We start from the raw sequence: 6,363 nt of genomic DNA, 5'->3' as shown, positions 1-6,363 counted from the left end.
CCCATCATCAACCATGTCCCCGATGAAACCCCGGTTGATCCTTGCCTGTGAGCATGTGCGAGAGTGCAATTGCGAGAGGACTCCGTCATCGTACCAACTGACCATGATTTGTTCAGCGCTAGGCTCTGCCAGTCAGCAGGATAACAATAAATTGTTGCAAGGGGATTTTCGGTCCCATGCAACCGATCCACCACGAAACCACCACCCGGAATCGAAGCATTACACAGTTCCGATTTGTACGTTGACGATGCTCGTTCGGTGCGGCTACGCACTCGATGATCTCGGTTGTAATCGATGCAGCTTATGTTGTCCTGAAAACATTAAAATCATTTAAGATGTTACAGGCTTCTCGTGGAGAAGCGTTCTTTGCGTACGTTCACTGCAGCAAGAAACGTATAAAACCAGTTCTTTTAAAATTTTCCCATTTTTCCACATTGTTTTGGCAATCCATTACATATTGCCAATACTTTGGGAGCGAAAAAAAAACGCAGCACATGTAAAACGACAAAAAACCAAACCCATTTACACTCCCAAAGGAACACAGGGCATGTTTTACAATGAACCCAACGATGCGTACACATGCGTTGCTACAACTTCTAGCCTTCCTTTTCCCCAGCAACGGCGTCAATATTTCTACGAAATGTCAATACGGTACGGCGTACACCAGTTCGTTGCTGGTTCTCCCCCCGGAATGCTGAGTTCCCCCGAGGGTAGTGGGAGGGGGCACCAGCCAAAGGAAGATTATTTTCCCAAAGCTTGTTACGCTGTACTTCACTTTACTTCCCTGCCATGCCTTCGACCATCGATTTCGGCTGCACTCTTCCGTCGGAAATGTTTATCTTGCGCAAAATGATTGGCCTCGTTGCGTTAAAGCCTCGTCGTCGCAATTTGAAGCTGCAGAAGAGAGACCATGCCATTTACAGATGTTGTGAGGAGGTTTGGGAGCACGTGCGTCTTGTGTAAGTCAATTCTTGCCACTGCTCATTCGATGCAAAGAGTGTCGATACGCAACAATAGGCCAACCACATGGCAACAACGGGAAGAAAGGAATAACTTCAATCAGTTCTTCAGCTTCCGATAGCGTTCAATGGAAGTAGCGTGTTGTTCTGAAATGTATTGAGTGCAAGGAGTACTATGAATTGGTTGTATAATTGGTCAATCTTTACCAGCTGCCGGTTGTCAGCAGTTGACACCTGGATGATCATCTCCATATCTGCTTAGTGTACACTGGCGGATTAAATTTGACTTGACACTTTCTTTCGCACACCCAGCAAATTTTTTCATCCTTATCCCTTATCGGTAGGGATGAAATCCATTTTCCTTACACCATTGTATCCTGTTTGTTTTTGCACTGGGAAGAAAATAAATAAAAAAGTTGATTCACAATGTATGCCAACCCAATCCGCAAACAGAAGCGACAGTAGAGTAAATGGAGAACAAAAAAAGAACCATGTGATTGTTTTCTTCTTAGGCTACGACTGAAAAACACTTTGTCCCACGGCGGGACTAAACCAGCTCCCGGGGTTAAAATGTATGTTTCGTTAGCTCTGCTGCTTGCCTCGCCTACTTTGACAGGAGCTGCTCCAATGGAGCTGCTTATTGTACGGTGGAAGCTAATGGACGTAAGTAGAGCGAACACTACACACACATCCAACCTGACACTGGGTGATGGTGATGGGGTTGGAAGTGCTTCAAATATGCGTGGAAGCGAGCACACCGGCGTAACAACAATAGGCTGCGTAGTTGTGTAGAATGCTGACCCCGCGTATCATCCTGCACCTCTTTTCCTGCCAAGGCTGTTCGATGGTGTTTCCATAGCAAGTAGGGAAGGTAGTTCCAGCATCCAAGATGATTATGTGGCATGCCATTCCCCGTGTACATACACAAACATAGAGGAGGAGCACTGAGGGTGCGGCATGATCAGGAATGTTGTTCCGACATACCGACGCGTTCGGTAAGAAAAGGTTCTTTCACCTCCCGGACTTCCCGGATGGCTAACGAGCTCCTGACGAGCACTCACCATGGAGACGTATCCCGATCCGGGTTGCGGTGCTGTGCGGGGTAAATTCCATTTTGTAGTTCGAATTATAGGCTCCGGTACATTGTTATTGTTGTTTTGACTCCCAGTGGAGGCGCAGAAAATGCCACAAGAAAACCCTTTCCAAAGAGAGACAGAAAGAAAGAAAGAGAGAGTGAGAGTTTGTGGGGTTTGACGCGCTTTAAGGAAGTGAATGTACAATATGATTGCAAACAAGATGGTTGGGATAGCAGCTAGGGCTAGGAAGCTATCCGATTACTTTAAAAATTACATATTTATTTTCTATATTGTCATCTCTATAAGCTGTCCAAACATGATCCTGTGGACATGTGACTAACAGAATTTCTCTCAAAGTAAGGTTCAACCTAATGAATCTCGCAACTATAGCACATAAATAATGATATAATTCTAAGAATACAGGTCAAGGTTGTATTTATGAATGATTTCTTGGATATTCGTGAAGATATTAGTTTTTCGTATACTATAATCTTTTGTTGAGTATCTTGAATTCTGAGTAAAAGCATCATTTTGAAGATGCTAACAGTTAAAAAATTTAAAAAAAGAGTTGTATGGCACCAATATCTGTAATTATGACAGAGCTATCTTGCTAACAAATCACAAAACAAAAGTGTTATGAGAGAAAAAGCCAGTTACGATCATATTAGATAAGCATCAAACAATAGTTTCTACGCTTTTGACAAGTCAACTCGCACGACTTACCAACATGCCCGTTATGAGTTCAAGTTCCGAATGGACCGTGCCGCAATACGTAGGACAGACTCTCCTGCTATGGGGGGAATACATAATCCATAAAGTCACCGAAAGCCAAGTCCACAAGTGGTACAGGCAGACAGGCCTAGATCGACAACGATTGTTGAGCCAAAACAAGAAGAAGAAGAAGAAGAAGAAGAAGAAGAAGAAAAAGAAAAGGAAGAAGAAAAAGAAAAGGAAGAAGAAGAAGAAGAAGAAGAAGAAGAAGAAGAAAAAGAAGAAGAAGAAGAAGAAGAAGAAGAAGAAGAAGAAGAAGAAGAAGAAGAAGAAGAAGAAGCTATAAATAGTAGATAGATGGTACACAAATCAAATAACACTGTGATAAAGACTTTGCTAGAAGAAGATCAATGCTTTGTCGAGGAATACATCATTTGTTATTTGAAATTTTCGATAGCAAAGAAATTGTTGCATGAATAACACATATTATAAGAAAAAAATAATAAAAATTAAAGCTTGTTATGAATAATTCTGCTCATTAAATAATTCTGCACATTGCATATATGTATTAGAATGAGAAAATAGAATTGTTTACATTAAGTGTCACATATAAGTAAAAATTTGTAGAAAATTGAACTTGTTGCACCAAAATATAATGCATGATTTCTGGATCAAATCAACCCATTTGTATCAATTTCATCAATTTTTTTGTCCTAATTGTATTTTTGTCGTCGAACCTATAGCAATTTATAATAAAGTAAAGTATTTATGTTGTGTACATTTTATGAAAATTATATTTACTTTATTTTGTTGATCATAAACTCTTTGTCAACATAATTTGAAACCGATTAACGCTTGTCCTCGGATTACGCGATAAGAGCGTTTCAAAGACATTGCACTATATCTTGATGTAATTGTTCATACTGTTCACATCTTTTCAGGTGTTTTATATTTGATTAAAAACGTCTATTATAACAATCTTCGGGTCTCCTAATATATCTCATATACCGCCCCATAATAAATATAACACTCACTTTAACTAACTTATTGATAAAACATGCTTCACCCAAAACATTGCAACAGTGTACTCTCGTTTAGGCTTATTCATAAACTTGTTGATTGCATGCTTGTTGAATTTGACTGCATCGACGCAGAATTCGCAGGCAAAGTTTTCGTGCAAATCTTTCACCCAAAACTTTCACCAAAAACTCTAGTTCAACCTTACTCTTTTTACCCCCACGAACCTTTACGCCAGATAGCGTGCGCATTATTCATCATAAACTCATCTCCCCACCACCACTGGGCCTCTTCAGTCCAACCCGCGAATCAATCCATTTGAAACGAAATGGAAAATCGAAAATAAATGTGATGAAAATCGTTATTAAATTTCATCGAAATTTAATTTTCCTCTACACCTTTCCTCACATACTCTCTCACACCCGCTTACTATGTCTCTCAAGCACGTTTTCAGTTTAGCTTCAATTTGACACCGTGAAAACAGGTAATTCGAACGGAGCCAACGAAAGAGCGTGCTCTATGGTGAAGGTGGGGGAAGTGTTCGGCCGGTTACCGAGAGAAGCCGAAATCCCTCGGTTTAGCGTTTATCGAAATTCCGATGGTTGATTTTTGGGGTGAGTTTGGGTGAAATCGCAGCTAGCCCATCTGTGAAATGATTACATCGATCGCATTTTCTCCACTGCCAGCACCGGAAAAGCGCCGCGCGACATCGAGGTGGTGAACAGAGTGAACTGGAATGTCCACGTGCGTTCGGAGCGGAAGGTAGGTGAGCGAGAGAGGCCGGTGGGGAGATCGATATGGAAATATATTTGGCAGGGCGTTTAATATTTACCAGTTGAGAGAATAAATTAATTTATGCAGGACTGGCTATGACCCGTCCACCCCGTTCCCGTGCACTTCCCAACACCGCCATCACCAACTTTGCTCCCTGCTGTTCGATATCTGTGCACCCGAAAGTGCACCGACTCGTTACCCATTTCCTGTATAGGGCGGAGGAGGAAGTGAATGAGACTTTGTGGCGCACGTAGATTTTCGGTCGATCTAAATTTCCATCACAGTCGCTTGACCGAGAATTGAAGCACGCCCCTTGCGGGAAGCGATCCGGTGCGATAGGAATTAATTCAAATTTATTAATTTCACCTCTTTCTTTTTTTGTCCTATCCTGCGGACCCGGCCCATGCTACGCCCGAGTCGAATAATCGTCGCCATAACAGTTAACCATCAACGTCGCCATTATCATTATCATTAGGCAACTGTTATGATCATCTTTATTACGACTCTAAACCATGTCCACTTAAGGCGAAGAGCTACGGCAACGAGTTAAAAGAAATTATCTTAAACTGGATCTGGATGAAATATTGCGACCCCCGGGGCCACAAGATAGAATGACTGGCAAACACGGACGACACGCGGAAGTTGGTTTACGCAGTGGTTTTTTTTTTTTCTAAGACTGTACTGTCGCTACACTTGCACAAATCGTTCATTAAACGGTCGTTAGGGGTGCGATAAAACAATTTGTTTGGCAGTTGCGGAATGTATCGCGCGATGTTTTGATAGTACAAATGAACTCTGTGTTGAATGATGATGTTGAAGGATTTAATGAGCGACCATCAAAATGGAGCCGTTATGTGCCCGCTTCTTTGTTAAAGTCATTACGTAGAAATAGGGAAAATGTGCATTATCTAAGCATAATTGTTATATGATAATTTGTATTGGTGTAAATAAATAGGAAACACTTATTTAATTACTCTTCTTTCTATTTGACACTACGACAGTAGCCAATCCAGGTCAGACTTAGCTAAGCTGCCATCAGCTCTCTGTTTAAATCATGCATTGCAGTATATCCGATCAAGCATGCTGATGGAGGGCTAGATTAAACCATTTAACCAATATCCAATAAAAAACAAATCATAATTTTATATTTAACATAAAACTTACAATTCAAAGACAGATAGTTAGTATTTAACAACCTAAAATTACGTTTATAGATCCCTGCAAAAGATCGATATAGACTTGGTCTGCAAACGATAGAAAGAAGATATGGCATAAAGGCCGGGGTACAGTGTCCGTACTCGCTAGTGTAATTTTTATTTTCACTAGCGCATCTGGGAGCGGTTGATCGAAGCTTTTTGCCAAACAATTTGGAGCCGCTGCAGAAAATATGTTATTTTACCAACAAATTTACCTAATTCGGACTGGAAAGGCTATGTATATGATAAATAAATATGTTGTGCAAGTATTTCAGCCATTTTCGCATCGAAAAATGATGAAAATAATACTTTATTTTGAGATCCGGTACAACCATTCCTTCGATGATGAAAAAAAGCTTCTACCAGCCACCGCAACATGCGCTAGTGAAAATATAAATTACACTAGCGAGTACGGACAATGTACGGACAATGTCCCATTAACAACTTTTAAGTGTATAATTAGCTTGTAGCACATATGATATAGATATTAGTGTAAGCGGAAAGTTTGCTTTATTACGTAGATTGTAGAGAGCAAATAAAGTGACATTCTCTTATAACAGACCTGGAAAAACTTCGAACCTCACTGGCACCGGCCGATATATTCTAATAAAAACACCTTTGTATGTTTGT

Source organism: Anopheles coluzzii, chromosome 3, assembly GCF_943734685.1.
Source record: "Anopheles coluzzii chromosome 3, AcolN3, whole genome shotgun sequence".
Lineage (NCBI taxonomy): Eukaryota > Metazoa > Arthropoda > Insecta > Diptera > Culicidae > Anopheles > Anopheles coluzzii.
Note: the sequence above shows the minus strand (reverse complement) of the source record.